Source organism: Sapajus apella, unplaced genomic scaffold, assembly GCF_009761245.1.
Source record: "Sapajus apella isolate SASKATOON/1434 unplaced genomic scaffold, GSC_monkey_1.0 scaffold63, whole genome shotgun sequence".
In the NCBI taxonomy this organism is placed as follows: Eukaryota; Metazoa; Chordata; class Mammalia; order Primates; family Cebidae; genus Sapajus; species Sapajus apella.
The window spans coordinates 6,277,197-6,299,872 of NW_022437003.1; the positions used below are offsets into that span (position 1 = coordinate 6,277,197).

The 22,676-nt window shown below is 35.7% G+C and overlaps 1 long non-coding RNA gene across 2 annotated transcripts in view; it reads right to left on the bottom strand.

Annotated features, from left to right (window-relative positions):
• Positions 1 to 20,358: 20,358 nt before the first annotated feature.
• The window catches only part of LOC116529742, a 59,311-nt gene continuing 56,993 nt past the window's right edge, over positions 20,359 to 22,676 (bottom strand). For both annotated transcript variants that reach the window (XR_004259648.1, XR_004259647.1), the window contains one exon: positions 20,359 to 21,131. This is a non-coding gene — a long non-coding RNA (uncharacterized LOC116529742). The remainder of the gene's footprint in view (positions 21,132 to 22,676) is intronic.

Sequence of the window (22,676 nt, forward strand, 5' to 3'; positions counted from 1 at the left end):
GTGTGTGTGTGAGAGAGAGAGAGGGGGAGAGAGAGAGAGAGAGAGAGTGTGTGTGTGTGTGTGTGTGTGTGTGTGTGTGTGTGTGTGCAGGATCAGATTGCCCTCTGGTGGACAGTTTATTTCTTCATTCTTTTAAGATACAACAAAGGAGAAAGAAAAGTAACAATAAAAAACAGGGAAAGAGAAAATCAGAAAATGGAAAAGTAGAGGAAAACTTCGGAAAGGAAAGAATATAGAAAAGAACAAAGTCAAAAAAAGGAATGGAACTAGGAGATACCGGAGAAAATCGATAAGAAAATCAAGGAAAAGGAAAGAAGGTTGAGGATCGTGAGGGAAAAAAAAGCAAAGACCAAAAATTGGCTAGTGTCACTTTACTACGTAACCAATCCCGGAATTATTTATGGAGAAATAAAATACTTGCTATTATAAATGCTAACTATATCTGGCATTTTAACTTTTTTAACTTTTTCAATGTATCTGCTAACTGCATGCATCTAAACTACATTTAAAAAGCAGCTGTTAGACTTAGTAAGAATTGGGAGAGCATTTTGCAGAACTTAACTGAGAAGAAAGTTTAGAAAATAAAAACTGCTTTTCCTTATACATTTTTTTAGTTGCATATAAATCCCAACCAAACATACAAGTCAAGAGACAGTGTGCTTTAGCATTTTCCATATGTATCATAAAAAAGGGGTTTAAAAGGTATAACTTATTTATTTTATTGACCAAATGAATAATTTGTTCATAGATTTTCTAGACATTTAGATGTCTTGGAAGGGAAAAAACACAGATTAAAATATTATAAGTGGGTGTTGAACAATGAGAACACACAGACACGGGGAGGGGAACATCACACACTAGGGCCTGTTGGGGGGTGGAGAACTAGGTGAGGGATAGCAGGGGGTTGGGGGGTAGGGGAGGGATAGCATTAGGAGAAATACCTAACGTAGATGATGGGGTGATGGATGCAGCAAACCACCATGGCACGCGTATACCTATGTAACAAACCTGCACATGCACCCCAGAACTTAAAGTATAATAATAAATGTAATAATAATAAGATAAAATAAGTTTTTAAAAATCCAGTCTGTTACATAAGGACTATCATAGACAATTGTCTCATTGACAATTGCCAATGCCTCTCACTCATTCTATTGTAAAATTTTGGAATGTATACCATTTATGTTAGGTAAGAGGAAAGAGACATTCAGAGGAAGCCCAAAGCACAATCCTCATGCCCTCAAGCCTGCATTTTCCAGAAATGCCCGCAGCCAGAGCCACGGCCTCTCTGTTCAGGAGCAGATTGAACGCTTTCACTGCCTATGGCGAGCACATGCAAGGACCCAGAAGAGCAGCTCGCAAACCCAGCCCCTAACCTTTTCTCCTTAGCCTGCACCAGTGTAGAGCTCAGCACCTTCCAGGGGCTTAGTGTCACCACCCCTCACTACTGAAACAAACACAGTGGTCTCCCACCTTATTGAATTTGCAAACAAAGGCTTTCTGCTATAAGATGGTAAGCTCCTTCAAACGTTCATTGAAAGGAATACTTTAGGAGAGAATAGAATTCAGTTCATTGAAAGTCTTTTAAGCGATCTTGGAGCATGCCACCAAACAGAAGTGCAGCAATGGAGAAAGGGAATGCATACACATAGGTTGTGGCAGAAATCACAGGCGCAGATGTATGTAACAGAGGGGCCACAAAAAGAAATTCTGAAGTTCTATTTTCCATACACAGATCCCTTCTATCCCAGAAAGAACAGTTAAGGAAGCCACATAAGCATCCCTCCCTGCCTACCGGTAAGATGCCTTGAGGCTATGACCCCTTGTCCTTCCTTCTTATGGGTACACCTGGGCACAGTAGCATCTTCTGAGTTCATTCTCGGCTTCCCTTCCTCCTCTTAATTTATTTACTACTATTGTTTCTTTCTATACTGAAAAGGATGACCTACTTATCTCCCGTAAGAACTTTCATTTTTGCTCAACCATGAGAAAATGAGCTTTCTACTCTGCATGTGTGCAGGATTCAGACAACAGGAAAGATAGCTCTGCAGTGGTAGAGGTAGAAATTCTAAACATCATTAATGAAAAACGTCTCCCAACTTTAATATCATAAAGGTTTCATACCCAGGATAAAATGTATTTCCCATATTTAAAAAGTTTTAACTTGAAAAATCACTACTAGAACAGTTAGTTTTGTGAGAGGAGGCATGATTGACTACACTGAGTTTGATTATACTAGAAGGTAAGTCATCAAATTTCGAACCGGATACCAGAAACAAAAAGTTGACAATTTTCTTTTGAGAAATTACAAACTTATCAAAACTAAAAATGTAGGGGTTTTCTTTCTCACTAAACTAACGGGGTCAGTTTTCCCAAATGTCTAAATCAATCCATGATTGTAAGTAGGACAACAGCAAAAACATCAATTATTTTAGATGATAAAGATGATACAGTTAAGCCATATTTCTGCTTTGCAGGAATTTGGGGCATTCACAAACAGTAATGCTAACTATTGGCATGTATTATTAAGTGTGATGGGCAGAGTACCTCTCTAAACATAATCCAGGTTGCTAATGCCAGAGTAATCAGCTATATTTCACACTATTTATAATATAAATGTTGTGCTTTCAGCAATTTGAGAAAATCAAAAATGATCTCAATTTTTGAAAATTACATTCCATTTAACATAACTCTAGAAAAATGAAGCTTCAATCAATCAAGTTAGTTAAAAGAACATTTCTGTAACTAGATTAACTCACGCAATTATCATTTATAAGATTAATTTTACTTGAGGCTCATAATTATTTCCTTAGTAATTACTAGCTTAGGCCCACAGCTATTGACTCTAAATTTCTTTATTCATTCAGAAAACATTTATTGACTACTAGGTGCTAGGAATACAATATTGTTCTATTTTTAATCCATATTTTTCAGGTGTCTACATTAGAGAAGAGACAGAAAAGTATATGACGTAATTGGATAAATGTCTCGACAATCTGTTATAGAAGCACAACAAAGGGCCACGTAATCGAACTTGGAAGTATCAAAAAGGCTTCCTGGAAAAAGTGATATCTAAGTGGAGTTTTCAATAGTAATAGTAATAACAATATTATGCTAAATGGTTCACATTTATTTTTTTATTTAATATTTGCAGCAGCCCCATGATCAACGTACTCTTACTATCCATTTTACAGATAAGCAGGTAGAGGCAAAAAGGGGTTAAGTTATTTGCCCAAGTCAGTACAGACGGAGAGTGGAAGTGTCGGGATGTAAATCTAGACTAGCCTGAATCTGTAGCCCATTTTTCACCACTCACTATGATAAACTCTTTCCTATTTCAAGCAGAGGAAAGAAGGTGCTCAAAGTGCTGAGATATGGGGAAACACCAAGCATTCAGGGACTTGCAAACAGATCAAGAAAGTTAAGGGATAATATATGAGTAATGAGTGCCAAAAATCAGTACAAATTTATCAGTAAGAATTGCAGACACTGTTGGTTACAACTTTTGATTCACGTACACTGGTCAGAAAGACAAGGCTGTGCTGCAGTAACAACACAACCTCAACATTTCAGTGGCTAAAACAACAAATATTTATTTATTGCTTATATGACAGCCAGTATAGGAAGTTCTGCTCATCAGACCCACTTAGAAACCAAGGCTAATGTGGGGAGCATCTTAATCCTTGGCTTCCAGGATTGTTCTGGCAGGAAAATAGAGAATTGCAGAATCAAGCATTCACAGTTAAATGCTTTGCCCGAGAAGTGATATGTGTCACAATTGCTCACATTTCATTGTCCAACGCTAGTTACATGATGATACCAAACTTCAAGAGGGCAGGGAAGGACAATCCCGGTACCCATACTTTGAAGTAGAGCAGTACTTGATATTAGTAACTGCATACCATAAGTGATTGTTTTCAGTATTGAAAGATAATAGCATGCAGCACATAAAAATATGATTTGAAGTCAGACACAATGAGGTGAAAATCACAACTTTACAACTCATTACTTTGTGTAATTCTGATTATGGTACTTAGCCCTCAAAACTGCAGTTTTCTTTTTCCTAAATATAGAGACATTCCCTTTCGAAATTGTTGCGAGGTTTAAATGAGATCATGAATAAAAGCATATTAGTCCTTATGACATAGTGGAAGTCCAATAAATGGAGATTTTATTTGGAATTGATCAAGAGTTTGCAATTTAGGAAAAGTCAAGAGCAGACTACAAAAAGCATTATAGTATAATAGTTGATTGCAATCATCACCATAGGTTATATAACAAAATATTCAGTGGAGAAGCAAGAAATTATAGTTAATGTGCAATAAACGAGGGATTCTCTTCCTAGTTTCTCACTTATATTAGCTTTTTTAAAGTAGCATAACAAATTACCATAAACTTACTGGCTTAGAACAATCCCTGTGTATTAGCTTACAGTTCTGCAGGGTAGAAAAACAAGCAGAGCTCAGTTTTCTGATCAGTTTCTCACAGGCTGAAATCAAAGTGTTGACCAGGTTGCATTCTCATCAGGAACTCAGTTCTTCTTCCAATGTTATGTACTTACTGCAGAATTCAGCTCCTCCCAGTATAAGACTGACATGCCTGTTCCTTGCTGCCTGCTGGTCAGGCGCTGCTCTCACCTCCTAGAGTTCATCCATAGTACCTTGTCACATGGCCCCTAAAGATAATCACAATATTGTTGTTTGCTTTCTTCCAAGCCAGGAGGTATTCCTTCTCTCTGACTACATCCTCTATGAATAGGCCTAGAAAACACTCTAAGCTTTTAAAGAGATCACCCAATTAGCTCAAGCTCTTTTCTGTTTGTTTGTTTGCAATATAACAATGATTGGAGTGAAATTTCATAGTATTCGAAGGTCCCACCCACATTCAACTGGAGGATCATATGATAGAGAGAATCATTGGCAATCATCTTAGAAGTCTGCCTACCATATCCCTTCATAGTTTTTCCATGCTGAGAGCAACAACATCTTTTATTACAAACAATGATTCACACAGGTAGAGCATAGGAGGCATCTGTGGTATTTAACACAAAATTCTCAATGCCAACTAGCCTAGAATTCCTAGGACTGGGAAACCCACTCCTTAGGGAAATCATCACATATTTTTTGGAAAGCAATTCTCCATGTGTCTCTCATTTCTGCACCTTATAGCCAGAGTTACCTAGTGCCTTGTTGCATTTCTGCACCTTATAAGCAGAAGTACCCTTTGTTCTAGACTATCTGTTCAATGACAATTGCAGCACACACAACCTTGAAAGATAGAGATTGTGCCTTCCTCCAGAGCAAAGAACAAATTTGCTTACTAGTCTGTATAATAAAGGTTATACCTCTTTCCAAAGCAAAAGGCAAGCATACTTCCTGCCATTATAAAAGATTCAGATTTCCCAAAGGAGGATTCTTCTCCTGGAATACAGCTCACTGTGTATGAGACATCTATCTGGGTGCATTCATTTTATCCCTGTGGAACACGGAAACAAGAGGAAACTGACCAAACATGATGAGATTCTGGCTACTACCATTACTACAAGTGATGAACTATTCTTTGTCTAGGATCTGGAGTTCCATGTCTTCCACCAGCATCCACAAAACTGACAAACTAACAAGCTTACTTACTTACCTGCTGAGCTTGCAGGTAGAGTTAAAATCGTAGACCTTTCTTTTTTTTTTTTTTTTTTAATCTTAGACTTTTCATAGTTCTTTAATACAATATTCAGTGTATTAAAGAGAGAATAGAAGGACTGCATGGTGGGAAAAAATCAGAAGAACAAAGCTAACTGCATTCGTTTGTAAAGAATTACACATACTTATTTTTCCCTTAGGTTATAGGATGCACTTTAAAATATCTAGATTGATAGATTTAGGATATTATAGCAGAAAAATCATATGGATCTTAAATGAATGTTTTCAATATACGTTTACTTTTCTCCAATACTGTTAATACAAATCATATCTATATTTATATAAAATAATTTTTAAAACAAGTTTTTCTTTAATCTGGTCATCTCTACAGATAACTGGCTTATAATTCTATCAATGTTCTGAATTATTTACATTTTTTTTTCACAAATACAGAACACTTGTAATCATAGATCTTGCTTTTAAGGAAATATGTAATTTTACGTATAGAAAACCACTCCACTATGACCAGATACAGATTATCTGCAGTAAACATTATTTTTTCAATAGGAGCTATTATGAAAAAAAAAAGAAATTTTTGTAAGAGTTTGACTCATGACCAAAGATTATTTTTCCCACTTTCATTCATTAGTTTTACTACTATATATTGCAATAAATATGTACATATACATACATCCCTAGAGTCTTATATAAAAAAGCAAATTTTATTAAGAATTATATATAGCTTTTGGAAATTCACTAAAATAGAATCTCACAGACTGATATTGACATGTGTTTGACATTTTATATATATTTATTTCTCATTGACTTGTATTCAATGAATATTTTAAATGATACAAAATATCCCTGCCTCTGATTTTCAAGGAGTGAGCGCCTATAACCAGGGAGACTACAAAGACATCCCCTGTGCACCCTGTTCCAGATTCCTTAGCTTGGCATACTTTGTTAGCTCATCACTTACAAAAAATTTCTATTTAAGTTATAAATGTGGCATAAAATTCTTGATTATGTTCATTTTAGGTGTGAGATATCAAATAGTTTGAGAGTCCATTAAAGTTTCTACTTCAGTTGGTTGCAATTAAAATGATGAAGCCCTTTTCCACAGTAGGCATCCACTCGCCACTAGACTCTACCTCGTTGTTGACTGAAAGATGGCTAAGCACGAGTCAAAATTAAATCCGAAGCCATATGAAAATATTTCCTGAGTACTTGAACATTCATGGCTCGTAGTTTACAAAGAGTTCATTTTGCAGGGAGGTCAAAGACTGAGTCATAACCCTTGCATCAGAGCTTGTAATGTTTTCTGCTGTTACTCAGGTTTTGTTATGGAAACTAACAAGTTCATTGGACAAAAACCATACCCACAATGGTATCTTTTCTGCATTAGAGGGGCCAGGAGATATGTATCATTCTTTGCTCTTTTATTTATTTAGGAAGTCAGAGTCATAATACAAAAAAAAAAAAAAAAAAAATCGGAGTCTAAGATGGATAAGACAATGGCATGGCATGGCAATATAAGCCATTCTAAAAGTCTTAGCTTTGAAATTTTGTTATATAAATTAGATTCCAGAACTTAGAAAGCTGGTTTTAATTCAGGGTTGTGAACGTAAAGTAATAGACAGATGAAGATAGAGACACATATAGATGTATTTGCATTTATAATGAAACTTGTTGAAACTTTGGAAAATTGATTAAACTGTAAAGGAAAACATTGAGGTTGTCACACATCACAGCACCCCGATCATCTCTATTAACATTTGGGCGTAATTCCTTTTAGCACATTTTTCTTAAGTATGGAAACACCTATATTCATTAGAAATTGGAGTGTTGCTTTTTATACTGTTTTGTGAAATTCTCCTGTTACACTAATATCATTGACAACTGTTCTAAGAATGTAAGCATCGGCTATGATATGGTAAAGTCAGCGTATCCACAGGAAGATGAGAATAAGTCTTAGAAGGAAGAAGTTTACTATCCTTAGAGGTTTCAGGGGCGGGAGTCACACAGAGCCCAGGGGTGGTCAGGAGGTAGAAACAGGAGTGACAGGAAAGTCTATGCCAGGGCATTCACTGGGGTATGGCGAGGCAGGGCAGAGGAAAAATCTTTGGACTGGCTAGTTTAAAGAATTCTAGTAGGCTTTGGATTCAAGTGATCTTCCTACCTCAGGCCTCCTGAGTAGCTGGGACTACAGGTGCATGCCACCATGATTTTCTTTTTTATAGAGACAGTATCTTGTTATATTGTCCAGCCTAGTCTTGAACTCCTGGCCACTAGAAAACGTTAGCCCTGGGAGAGGCAGTCTCTCCCTAGTCAGCCACAAATGCCAGAGCATCAGAAATACAGAAAATAAGAAAATATGGTTAATATAGTCTGCCCTGTGATGAGTAGATGTCAAATAGACAAAGAATCTAAGAAAATGCAGAGCAAAAGACATGGCTTCTTCATGGCTGTCTAGTAATCCATCACAAATTACACAAAACTGTATGAAAATGTATTCCACAAATGACACAGTAGTTCTGCTTTTACTGGATGGTTATCTCTTTGTGGATGTTTGATATTCTAAACAATTCCTCAATGAATGGACAGAGAGGAAAAAGATAAAAAAGAATTTATGATTTAACTGTTACATACAAATATGTGTAACATTATGTATAATTATATATGATACAATATAATAATATGTATGTAACATAACATAATCATATGGTTATAATATAACTGAATACAAAAATGGTTATATCATTATAATGATACATAATATCTGTTTGCTTTTGTCTACCTTAGGAAGCTAGTAAAGCAAACTTAGATCTGGTATATACCGTCATACCATCAACATTTAGAACCACCATACTATAAAATTAACTTCCTTTCTTTCTCTCCTCTCTCTCTTTCTGTCTCTGTCACTCTCAAGCTCTTAATTCATCTTTAAGAATAAACAACTGGGTGCAGTGGCTCATACCGGTAAAATTGGTTTCCACCGAGGAATGAGAAGTGTGTAGAGGCAGGCAGGGGGTGATAATTAACTTTGCTTTTATTCTTTTTAATATTGTATCAATTTAGTGTATTACAACAGAAATGTACTAATATAATTTGAAAACATCTAATAAATACTTTTTTTAAAAAAAGACAAAAACATCTTGGCTTTTCTTATTCTTTCAATAAATTCTTAGAATTTACTAAGCAAAAAAAAAAAGTACAAATATTTTAAGGATATATATATATACACACACACACACATATATAAAACATGTGCTCCTACCAGCAGTGTACAAAATCTATTTGGTGTCTATTTCCCCCATAACTTTGCCACTACTGAACATTAACCTTTCAAATAATGAAAAGAAGTTGTAAACATGCTTTTTTACATTACTTGTAAAAACGAATTTTTAGCCACTTATTATTGTGAGGATAAAATTACCATTGCCTTTTTTTAAAGAAAGTTATTCTTATTAATTGTGAGTAATCTTTGTGTATTAGTTATATACATAAACACAAATAAGTCAATAGTATTATCCATTTGTCATGTTGCAAATACATTTCCCTTTTTGTCATTTGACTTGCATGTTTCGGTATGTAAAATGTAGGAGATACTCCTAATGGTTAGTACCCTGGTGTTTGCTGTTGTCTACTGTGGAAAGAGTTATTCTAGAAGATGACTTTCCATGCTTGATACAGATGCTGCAGTAACTCCTGAAAAAGCATTTTTTTGCTTCTGAAGTCCAAGAAAAAGGATCTAAAATTATTTTAATTTTTAGTAAATTTGATGTGTATTTTCTTATAACATCAAAAAATCCCATGTTTTCAATATTTTAGCTTTATATAAAATGTCAATATTTTATAGGGAAAATTTATCCTTATTATGTCTTTTCCTAGGATTCCCTAACATTATTTCCAATTTATTATTCAACATATTCTCTGGGGTTGGGCACGATGGCTCATGCCTATAATCCCAGCACTTTGGAAGGTCAAGGCAGGATGATCACTTGAAGCCAGGAGCTCAAGACCAGCCTGGGCAATACAACAAGATCTTATCTCTACAAAAAAAAAAAAAAAATCAAACATAAGCTGGCCATGGTAGCATGCACCTGCAGTCCCAGCTACTCAGGAGGCTCAGGTGGGAGGATCATTTGAACCGAGGAGGTCAAGGCTGCAGTTAGTGGTCATGCCACTGCACTCCAGCCTGGGTGACAGGGTAAGACTATCTCAAAATATATATATATATATGTATATATTTATATATATATATTTTTTTTGAGATTGTGTGTGTGTATACATATATACACACAAACACACATATATATACACACATGTATATATAGAGAGATACACACACATACATATATCATAGACAGGAAGTATTTTGTTTGAAAAATATGCTTAGATTTTTAATAGCTTTATTGAGGTATAATTGATATACTAAAAGCTGCACATATTTAATGTATACAATTTGGTGAGTTTGAACATACGCATATGGCTGTAAAACAATCACCACAGTCATATCCACTACCTTCAAAAGTTTTTTGTTTTTTGTGCCACATTTTTTCTTAGTAAAAACATAACATGAGATCTACCCTGCCAACAAATGGTTAGGTGCACAATAAGGTATTAACCATAATTCCTATGCTGTATGCTGTAAAGAAGATCTCTAGAACTTACTATCTTCTACAACTGAAACTTTATACTCATTGAACTACTCCCCATTTCCCTCCCTCACCAGAACTGAGATTGCTGGATGATGTGTAATTCTATTTTTTATATTTTTTTGAGGACACGCCATATTGTTTTCCATAGAGGCTGTACCATTTTACATTCCCACCAATAATGTACAAGGGTTCCAATTTCTCCAGAATGTTTGCCAATACTTGTTAGCTTTTATTTTGTAATAGCCATCCTGAGAGGTATGAAATGATACCTCACTGTTGTTTTGATTTCTGTTTCCCTGATGGTTAGAGATGTTCAGCATCTCTTCAAATGCTTGCTGGCCATTTGTATGTTTTCTTTGGAGAAATTCAAGTCCCTTGTCTATTTAAAAATTCAGGCTTAAATTTTTATTGAATTTGTATTCACTGAATAAATAAATATGGAGAAGTCCAGTTTTTTATAAATCTTTACCACACCACTTTACCCTATTTATTAAAAATTTCTTGTGTCATTTAGCAAACTTTTGCCTTTGCTACCTTTTTAGAAATTCGCTCCTGCATATGTTTTATATATTTGCTACTCTTCAGAATAAGATTTTTATTCGATTTTCTAAATAGTTATTTCTGGTTTATAGGAAGGTTACTGATTTCTGTGTGGTTTTCAATCTTGTCAAATATCTGAGATGTCTTTCAATTTGATTAGCATTTTATTTTCTTCGAATTCCTAGCTCTACCACCTCTAACTGTAAGAATTCTGCATTTTGCTTTCCCATAGGTATTTTAATTAGTATGGTATTCTACCTCAGTGCATTAATGAGAACTTCCAGAATAATGTAAAATAATGATGACAATAGGAGGTATCCCTGCCTCGGTTATTGAACTCTCTGGGAGCATATCATTATTATGTATTTTGTTGTCTTTAGCTTAAAATAGACATATTCTTAATGTTAAGGTATCTAATTTGCTAACATTTTTTAAAGATGAGAATTATATATTGACTGTTGGTAAATACCTTTTCAGAATGTGTTTGGAAGCTTTTTTGTTTCTCCCTTTTAATCAATTAATTTGATGCACTGATACTTTAAAAATGCTAAATGATTCTCGCATCCTTTAAATACAACTTAACTAATATCAACTTTATTAGATATCAGTGTAAGAATTAGAGAGGAGAGAAGCACTAAGGGTGGCTTGCCAGTTAACAATCAGTAGTGGCACACCTAATTTTTGTTTGTGTTTTCCTGATATATAGTTTCTCATTTTTCTATGGGAGCAATTTCGGTTTTTTTTGTTTTAATTATCACTTATAAATGGAGCTTAGCTTAAAACCTAATATGAGCATTTTATATTAACAAACATACATTTATTGTCATTACTACGGCAGTTAGTATTGTTGGTAATATCACGGTTTACACATTTTTTTCAATTTTTAAAATTTGTTATTTTTTCTGTGATGTCATCCATCGCCTATAATCCCAGCTACTTAGGAGGCTGAGGCAGGAGAATCACTTGAACCCAGGAGGTGGAGGTTGCAGTGAGCTGAAATCACACCACTGTCCTCCAGCCTGGGCAATAGAGTGAGACTCTGTCTCTGGATATTCAACCTATCTTATTTTCCTAGTGTCTTTCTAAGCTTTCTGTCTTCTTTAAGTCCAAATTTAGTAAATGAAATTTTCCTTGAAAACTATCCAAGTTTTCAAATTTATTGGCTTAGAAGTATGAAAAACAGTCACACTTAATAATATCTCGAGTTTTATTTCTTCTGATTTCAATGTTTATTTCACCCTTATAGTCTCTTTGTGTGTATGTATGTGTATTCTTTCTCCTTTTCTTCCCTTGACTAAGTTAGCTAGTGTTTTTTCTATTTACCAATTATTTTCAAGAAATCGAATTTTAACAAGTTAATTGTATCTTAGATCTACTATTTTTCTATAGCTCATTAATTTCTACTTTTATCTTTACTATTTCTTTCTTTGTTTTTTTTAATTGTCTTTGCTAGGGGGGAGGTTCTTAACTTTTTCAGCTTTTACTTTATTTTCACCATTTGATTCTTACTAACAAAAATGTTTCCATGACTTTTTCTCTGATATCTGCTTTAAAAGTGTTCTATAAATTCTGGTATGCAATATTTTCATTATTATTATGTCTTAAGAATTCTGTATTTCTCTTTGCTGTTTCACTCAAGAGTTTAACAGATGGTTTTATGATGTACAGGTTTAATATTGGCCCTTCAGTCCTTCCTCTCTTTTATGTACTTTGACAAGGTGGGGTGGGTCAATTGGGATACTGCTCCCTCTCCACAAAGACCTGTGGCTCCAACTTAAGTTGAATGTTCTGCTAAAATTCAGCTTATATGTTTCTACTTACAGGTAATTCAAAGTTGGGCAATTATTTTTCTTCTGGTTTGGTTGACATTGTGGGTTATGGGGGTTGCATTGTTGTTGTTGTTGTTTTGAGATGGAGTCTTGCTCTGTCACCCAGGCTGGAGTGCAATGGCATGATCTCGGCTCACTGGAAACTCCGCCTCCCGGATTCAAGCAATTCTCCTGCCTCAGCCTCCCTAGTAGCTGGGATTACAGGCATGTGTCACCATGCCCGGCTAATTTTTGTATTTTTAATAGAGACGGGGTTTCATCATGTTGGTCAGGCTGGTTTCAAACTCCTGACTTCATGACCCATCCGCCTCAGCCTCCCAAAGTGCTGGGATTACAGGCGTGAGCCACCACACCCAGCCATGTTTATTTTTCTTATTGGTCTATATAGTTTTCTGTAGGATGTGTGGAGCAATCCATATTTATTAACAGTTATTTTCCTGCACTACCTAGAGGTCTCCATCGATGTCTGTAATCTGAAATTCTCATTCTTTCATGTCAAACTTTTAATATTTGACATTTAATTGAATTGAATATCTTTCAGGTTTCGTATTTCTCCCATCTTTTCTTTCTCAGAGTATCACATGTAATCTCCAATTTTAAAGCTATCATAGACTCAAAGAACTCATGAATTATCTATTACAACTTAAATCTACTGTAGAAATCTTTTCTACACCTGATCCAAAAAAAAAAAAATCTGAAAATGTCTATTCAGGCTCTGCTCTCTCATTTTCAAATTTTCAAGGCAACACAATCAATATTTAGAAACTTGTATTTTGGTTTTTGTTTTTAAAGATCTTTTAAAATAACAAATGAAAAATATAACTCTTGGGAATGCATGCCCATTGGTTGCATCTCAACTTATGAATACCTAAGTGTACTTACTTGTGCATTCCAGAGAATGCCTACTGGCACAGAATAAACACAGATGCTCTGCCCAAAAGATATGAAGAGAAGGATAAGAAACCATTTTTTACATTATACCAACACAAACACATTATGGAATAATAAAATATTTGGTTAATATTTTCATTTTTATTTATTTATTCATTCATTTTGAGACGGAGTCTCACTCTGTCGCCAGGCTGGAGTACAGTGATGCAATCTCAGCTCACTGCAACCTCCGCCTCCCAGGTTCAAACAATTCTCCTGCCTCAGCCTCAGCCTCCCAAGTAGCTGGGACTACAAGTGCACACCACCACGCCTGGCTAATTTTTTGTATTTTTAGTCGACACAGCTTTCGCCATGTTTGCCAGGATGGTCTCGATTTCCTGACCTCGTGATCCACCAGCCTTGGCCCCCCAAAGTGCTGGGATTACAGGCATGAGCCACCATACCTGGCCAATATTGTTAATGAAATATGAGTTCTCAAAGAAATTTGACAAGTATCACTAAGAATACTTTTGTGAAAAATCTGAAAACCACTTCTCATCTGTAGGAAAAAACATACAGTCTACATAAAATTGTCCATATGGTTTCCAATGTTTTCATGTTCCCTATAAGTTTGCTGATCCTCATAATTAGTATTTTAATTTTCCCGAATTATTCTGTACATGACATAGTTTCAGTCTTAACTATCCCAGTCTTACTTTTTTGTCTACTTTCCATTTTTCAATAAAATAAAAGTAATAGAGCAGCTATAATACTCCAGGTATTCCCAGATATTCTTGCATGATCTGAACTATGTATGCTTTTATGTGTGTACTCTAACACATAATTAGGATTTTTTTTAACTCTTGAATCCCATGTTTGGTTTTGACTGCAAACCAATTGGTTTTATTTGGATAAAGCTAAAAATCCCAGGTATTTCTGATGAGGATTTCTGTGTGTATGTGTGTATGTGTGTGTGTGTGTGTGTGTGTGCGTATGTAAATATATCTATGCATTTCTCTCCATATCGATACCTATATACCTTTGCTAAAAATATTTACATAGATAATTTCTTAAATATCAAATATGATCTATTTCTACTTAAATTTTACCTGGTCAATGTTAATTCCTCTTAACTATTAAAATAATTTTGAATCTTGAGCTCAAAAACCAAGGGTGTCAATGGGAATGGAGATGAATATGGTTAGGGGAAAAATACTTGCATTTGCTTTTTTTAGCATCAGGTTTAATGTTACCCAAGGTACCTACAAAAAAAATATTTCTTTAAATTAGCATGTTATGCCCCTAAAACGCAGGTAAATTTCCCACAGGTTAGGAAAAAAAAAAACCATAAGTTTTAAAGTATTGATTTAATTTACTGAATCCAAAATATAATGAATGGGACATACCCAGAGTACTCTAGCTAAATACTCAGTGGCATTTAGCTAGAGTACTCTGTCCAGATTGACATCAATCTCTACGGGAACACTATGGATGAAGCTGCTGAACTGCCCATGGAACATCCTTGTTTCATTACTACACATCTCACATTTCATCATCTGGTCCACAGGAATATTATAATATACTTTTACAATCTTTATACTTGTGGGTAGACTCCAATAGATGCTTATTAAGTAAACAAATGGCCTATTAACAGTACTTTGCTCTGAGGAAGGAAGGAAGGACGGAGGAAGGGAGGGAGGGAGGGAAATAGTTGCAGCATAAAACCTAGGAAATAACTTGAAGTTGGGATCTCAGAAGAGAAAAATTTGTTTTAAATGGACACTGAAAGAAACAGAATTTTTCTCTAGTCAACAACTATGAAAAATTTGGTTAATCAAAAATCAATAATAACATTTCTTCTTAAGAAATAATAGTGCTTAAAACAAGGAAATCATTGAATGGTATTAACAGGCTTACATATCACTGAGAAAAAACAAAGTTTTTTCTAAATCAAAATACTCATTACAGTGCCAGGAATCTAACTGTAACATATAGAAAGTCGTGAAGGACAATCACTTCTGTCAAAGAAACCAGAAAAAAAAAGGGGGGGAAAAGAGGAGAAACAATGTACCAAAGAATAGGTAGCATAAATAGCAAAATGGTAGGCTTAAAGTCAACTATATTTGCATTAAATGTAAAGGAAATAACCAGTCCATAAAAAGCCAGAGTTTGTCAGACTAGATTACAAAAAAAAAGCCCCCAGAGGTATATACTTCATACAGGAGACACATTAGTAAATATGTATCACAGATATGAGACACATAGGCTGACAGTAAGACAATAGAAAATGTTATACCAAACAATCATAAATCAAAAAGTATAGTTATATTACTGTCAGGAAAAGGAGACTTTTAGACATGGAACATGTTAAAGTCAGGAGAACATAACAATTCATGGTATAAATTCACCAAGTAACACTTCAAAAAGTATTTTGAACTGATGCTCAGAAACTAGCTTTCTGACACCTGATTTCTGTTAAAGAGTATAGAATATTTCACGTAGGAGTCTTTCCCTCCAGCAAATTGTTATTGGTATTAACATGTTTCTTAAAATGAAATATTCTGGCAAATGTACCTCACCTATCTTTAATAATAATGATGATAATAACAGTAACAGCAATAGCTGTTAATGGTATTTGGATGATTCCAGTCTTCCAGGCACTGTGCCAAGAAGTTTATCTATGTTTTCCATAACAATTTTTTATATTTCAAAGATAAAAAAACTAATAATTATAAAGAGGTTAAAGGATTTTTAAATGTTCATATTACTAGCAATGACTAGGCTAAGGTTTGAAGTTCTTAAGTGCTCACATTAACATTTTAAAGTGAATTACTCTGATGTGCCAATGAGACTTCTCTTTCTAGTAACTGCTTAAGTAATTCAGACATTTGATTTGCAGCAGAGAAGAACGTGAAAATAAACGAAGAGAACTTTGAGAAAGGCTGGCAAATAAAGAGATTGTTGTAAGATGTGATATGAAGTCCATGGGTTTCTAGGAATAAGGAGGAATTAGATCATGATGGTAGTACAAAGATAGGTGTCAATCACAAAAAAATAAATTCACCTGCTTTGTAATTTCACCTTGGGCCAGTGTTCTCAACCTTACAGTAGAAACCAATGTTGGCACAGTAGCAGCACATCTGATTGCTGCCTAAGACTTTCTTTGAGATATATGTACCATTTTATGACTTTTTTTTCTATCAACTTTTATTTTAGGTTTAGGGGACACAGGTGGATGTTTGCTATGTGGGTAAATTGGGTGTCTTGGGAGTTTGGTGTACAAATTATTTCATCACCCAGGTAATGAGCATAGTACCTGATAGGTAGTTTTTTTTTGATGCTCACCCTCTTACTACCTCTACCCTCAAGTAAGTGCCCGTGTCTATTGTTCTTTTCTTAGTGTCCCTATGTATTAAAGGCTTAGCTCCCACTTATAAATCAGAACATGTGATATTTGGTTTTCTGTTCCTGCATTAGTTCACTTAGGATAATGGCTTTCAGTTGCATCTATGTTGCTGCAAAGGACACGATCTTGTTCCTTTTCATGTCTGCATAGTGTTAATATCCCATGGCATATATGTATCATATTTCCCTTACCCAGTCCACTGTTGATGGGCACCTAGCTTGATTCTATGTCTTTGCTACTGTGAATAGAGTTATGATAAACACACATACACATATGTCTTTCTGGTAGAATGACATACTTCTTTGAGTGTATACTCAGTAATAGTATTGCTGGATTGAACAGTAGTTTTGTTTCATGTTCCTTCAGAAATCTCCAAACTGTTTTCCACAGTAGCTGAGCTAATTTACATGCCCACCAACAGTGTATAAGTGTTCCTTTTTCTCCACAACCTCACCATCATCCGTTATTTTTTGACTTTTTAATAATGGCCTTTCTGACGGTTGTATGATGGTATCTCATTATGGTTTTGATTTGCATTCCCCTAAAAATTAGTGATGTTTAACATTTTTTCATATGCTTTTTGGCCACATGTATACCTTCTTTTGAGAAGTGTCTGTTCATGGTCTTTGCCCATTTTTAATGTATTTGTTTGCTTGTTGATTTGTTTAAAGTCCTTATAGATTTTGGATAAGACCTTTGTTGGATGCATAATTTGCAAATATTTTCTCCCATTCTGTAGGTTACCTGTTTACTCTGTTGATAATTTTGTTTGCTGTGCAGAACCTCTTTAGTTAAGTCCCACTTGTCAATTTTTGTTTTTCTTGCAATTGTTTTTAGAGTCTTTATCATAAAATCCTTGCCAGGGCCTATGTCCAAATGGTATTTCTTAGATTTTTCTTCTAGGGCTTTTATAGTTGTAGGTTTTACATTTAAGTCTCCAATGCAGCTTGAATTGATTTTTGCATGTGGTGAAAGGAAGGGGTCCACTTTCAATCTTCTGCACATGGCCATCCTGTTATCCTAGACCATTTATTAAATAGGGATTTCTTTCCTCATTACTTTTTATTGTCAACTTTGTCAAAAATCAGATGGTTGTGAGTGTGCGGCTTATCTCTGGGATCTCCAGCCTGTTCCATTGGTTTGTCTACCTGTTTTTGCACCCATACCATGCTGTGTGGTTACTCTGGCCTTAAAGCCAGTTAGTGTAAAGCCTCTAACTTTGTTCTTTTTGCTTAGGATTGCCTTGGCTACTCAGGCTTTTTTGTTGTTGTTGTTGTTCCATATGAATTTTCCAATAGTTTTTTTCTAATTCTGTGAAAAATGTTCTTGGGAGTTAGATAGAAATGGCTTTGAATCTGTAAATTGTTTCAAGCAATATGTCAACAGGATTGATTCTTCATGTCTAGGAGCATAGAATGTTTTGCCATTTGTTTGTGACATCTCTGAATTCTTTCAGGAGTGTTTTATAATTCCCATTGTAGAGATCATTTGCCGCCCTGGTTAGGTGTATTCCTAGGCATTTTGTTCTCTTTGTGGCTATTATGAATGGGATCACAATATTGATTTGGCCTCAGCTTGGATATTATTGGTGTATAGAAATGCTACTGATTTTTATACATTGATTTTGTATACTGAAACTTTGCTGAAGTTGTTTATCAGATCTAGGAGCCTTTGGACAGAAACTATGGAGCTTTCTAGGTATAGAATCATATCATCTATAAAGAGAAAGAGCTTGACTTACTCTTTTCCTTTTTGGATGCAATTTCTTTCTTTCTCTGGCCTGATTGCTCTAGCTAGAACTTTGAGTACTATGTTGAAAGTAGTGGTGACAGAGGGTGTCCTTGTCTTATTCCAGTTCTCAAGGGGAATGCTTCCAGCTTTTTCCCATTCAGCATGTTGTTGGCAGGGGGTTTGTCATAGATAATTCTCATGACTTCAAGGTGTGTTCCTTTGATGCCTAGTTTGTTGAGGGTTTTTAACATAAACACATGTTCAATTTTATCAAAAGCCTTTTCTGTATCTATTGAGATGATCATTGGATTATGTTTTTAGTTCTGTTTATTTGATGAAATCACATTTATTGATTTACATATGTTGAATCAACCTTACATCCCAAGAATAAACCCTACTTGACTGTGGTGGATTAGCTTTTTGATATGCTTTTGGATTTGATATGCTAATATTTTCTTGAAAATTTTTAAATCTATGTTTGTTAGGGATATTGGCCTGCCTTATTTTTATTTATTTATTTTTTTTGTTTTTGAGACAAGAGTTTTGTTCTTGATGCCCAGGCTGGATGCAATGGTGTGATCTCAGCTCACTGTAACCTCTGCCTCCCAGGTTAAAGCAATTCTCCTGCCTCAGCCTCCTGAGTAGCTGGGATTACAGGCATGCACCACCATGCCTGGCTAATTTTGTATTTTTAGTAGAGATGGGGTTTTCCCCATGTTGGTCAGGCTGGTCTCAAACTCCCAACCTCAGGTGATCCACCCACCTCAGCCTCCCAAAGTGCTAGGATTACAGGGCTGAATTTTTAAATTTTTTTTTATTGTGTCTCTGACAGGGTTTGGTACCAGACGATGCTGTCCTCATAGGATGAATTAGGGAAGGGTCTCTACTTCTATTTTTTGCAATAGTTTTGGTAGGATTGGTTCTAACTCTATGTGTCTAGCCCAGGGATTTTTCTGGTAGGTAGTTTTTTTATTACTGATTCAACTTAGGAATTTGTTATTGGTCTGTTCAGAGTTTCAATTTCTTGCTGGTTCAATCTTAGGAGATTGTGCATTTCCAGGAATTTATCATTTTCTTCTAGGTTTTCTGGTTTGTGTGCATAGAGGTGTTCATGATAGCCTCTGGGTTTGGGTTTTTCTTTGTTTGTTTGTTTTGCATTTCTGTAGGATTGGTAGTAATGTCCCCGTTGTCATATCTGATTGTGTTTATTTGGATCTTACCTCTTTTTTTCTTTATTAGTCTAGCCAGTGGTCTATCAATCTCATATATTCTTTCAAAAAGCCAACTTCTAGTTTTGTTAGCCTTTTGTATTGTTCATTTATGTCTCAGTTTTGTGCAGTTAAGCTCTGATTTTGGTTATTTATTTTTTTTCTCCTAGCTTTGGGATTGGTTTGTTCTTGTTTATTTTAGATCCCCTAGGAGTGAGTGAGTGGTTATGAATTTGAGATATTTCCAATTTTTTGATATGGGCATTTAGCACTATAATCTTTCTTCTTAACACTGCTTTACCTGTGGCAAAGAGATGCTGGTAAGTTGTATCTTTGTTCTCATTAGTTTCAAATAACTTCTTGGTTTCTGCCTTAATTTCATTCTTTACCCAGAAGTCATTCAGGAGCAGGTTGTACAATTTCCATGTAATTATATGGTTTTCAGAGATCTTCTTAGTCTCGATTTCTATTTTTTTGCTTTGTGGTCCAATATTATGGCAGGTATGATTTCAAGTTCATAATTTCGCAACTGAAAAGGGTCCCTCCACACTCTTGGAACTGTATACCCATTGGAACCCTTAAGGTAAAATCAAGCAGAGAAATTTCTCCCCAGAAAAGATGGCATCCTTAATGTGAATAGCTTTTCCCAAGGTCATGGATCAAGACTTCTCTACTATCATGAGACACTTACCTTTGAATATTTTTCCCTTGCTTATTCCTTTATGAACAACAGAAGTGAAAACGGGGTCTGTTGTATGCACCAATAGAGTATATTTTTATTTGAGACCAAGAGAAAGTACAGCCATGTGGTGACAAGGTCAAATTCCCAAGGACATAAAACAAGGTCTCATCCAGTTTTTTTTGTTGTTTCAGGTACCTGCAGCAAAGTGTGTTATTGACCAGCTTGCTGGGCCATCTTGAATAGTGAGCTTACAGGGTCCTAAACCAATGCTCTATCCTAACATACTCTTCTTTATAACAAAACCATACAGAAGACACACAACGCACACCAAATTTGCTGCAACTTAGATCTACCCTCAGAAGCCTTTTTTGCATTAATTACACCTTTACAGAGGAGATAAACAGTGATTTTTATCATTCATCCAACCAGTTTGCAAAAAGAGAGAGAGGTGAGAAGTCTGATTGGTAGGAAATTCTTACCCTTTTGCCAGCACGCCAGGTTTCTGAATTCCCTTTCACTGAGCAGCCCTAGTGACCCTGTTCACAACACTATGCCCCTGGAGGCCAAGCTGCAAGACAAAAGAAAATCTTTGTTGTTTGTTTCATGGAACCACAGGCAACTGTCTCTCAGTTTTGTAAGATGCTGTCCAAACGGCTGCATGAGGTAAGAAAATTACCGTTTTCCATTCCAGCCAGAGAAGAATATGTGTGACAAAACATGGACTTTAGCTGCTCTGCTTACAATCCAATATCAAACTGGCAAGACTCAAACTTGCCCCCAGATGGGTCCTGTCATCTTTAATCCATTCAAAGTGAGTAAAGGAGTTTCAACAAGTGGACTCTGGGCAAAATGGTTGTCCTGGGCAACAGAAAAGATAAGAAAAGGAAAAGAGAGAAAGGGAAAATAGCATTGCCTGTGGCAGGGTGGGGAAGGTAAGAAACTCAGGGTGGCCTGAGAAAGACTCATCCATTGCAGTGATACTGAATCAAAAGTTCAGGCAGTTGCTTATCATTTGTCAGTCACGCAGGGATCTTTTCCAGCAGTCCCACCAGTTCTTAAGTTTCTCCCTGTAGGGAAAAAATAGTTCCCTATGTCCCATGATCCTGTACATGCCTAATCCTGTCATTTATTGCCATCAGCAAAGATTGCAAGGCAGATTAATCCAAAGAGAATAGTGGTTAACAGCCCATAATGCCAAATACATTTTGGAACTTTACCTAGGGGCAGGCCACTAACCCAATTTCATCCTTTACCCAGGTAAAATGAACTATATTACTTACCCAAAGTCAGCCAATTGCTGCTGCAGTCTATCTCCTTTGGATCAGGATAGGAACTAAGCTAAAAGGTTAGCAGATTTAATTTTTGTAATCAATTAGTCACTTAAGCTTTTTACTTGCCTTTCATAAAGTCTTTAAATAAAAATACTGAAATCTGTTTAGAAGCGTTTGTGTATCATCAATAGGCATTCCTAGGTTAAACTAATTTGGGAGCCCTCATTTTCAAATGCACTTCAGTGTGTTATTGTTCATCTGAAACATTCCACTGTAAGTTATCCTTAGTAAGATTTTACTATTTCTGTACGACTTCACTGCTTCTTGGACCTAACTAACACTTATGCATGTATATGCCAGAAGGAACTCAGTTCTTCAAAAATTAAGAATCCCATTTTGTTTGTTTGTTTGTTTGAGACAGAGTCTCACTCTCTCACCAGGCTGGAGTGCAGTAGCACGATCTCAGCTCACTGCAGCCTCCACCTCCCAGCTTCAAGCAATTCTTCTTCCTCAGCTTCCCGAGTAGCTGGGACTACAGGTGTGAACCACCACATCCAGCTTATTTTTGTATTTTAGTAGTGACGGGGTTTCCCTATGTTGGACAGGATGGTCTCGATCTCTTGACCTGATCATCCACCTGCCTCTGCCTCCCAAAGTACTGGGATTACAAATGCGAAGGAATCCCATTTTTACTTAAGATATTGGCTTTGCTCTCAAGTTCCCTTGATTAACTTAGCCAATATTTTTTTTCTACCTAAGCATGCAAGAAAAATGAAACAAAGGAGTAGAACGTGAAAGTCCTCCCGATTTTCCAAAAGTCAAATTTTACACTGCCTGTAATA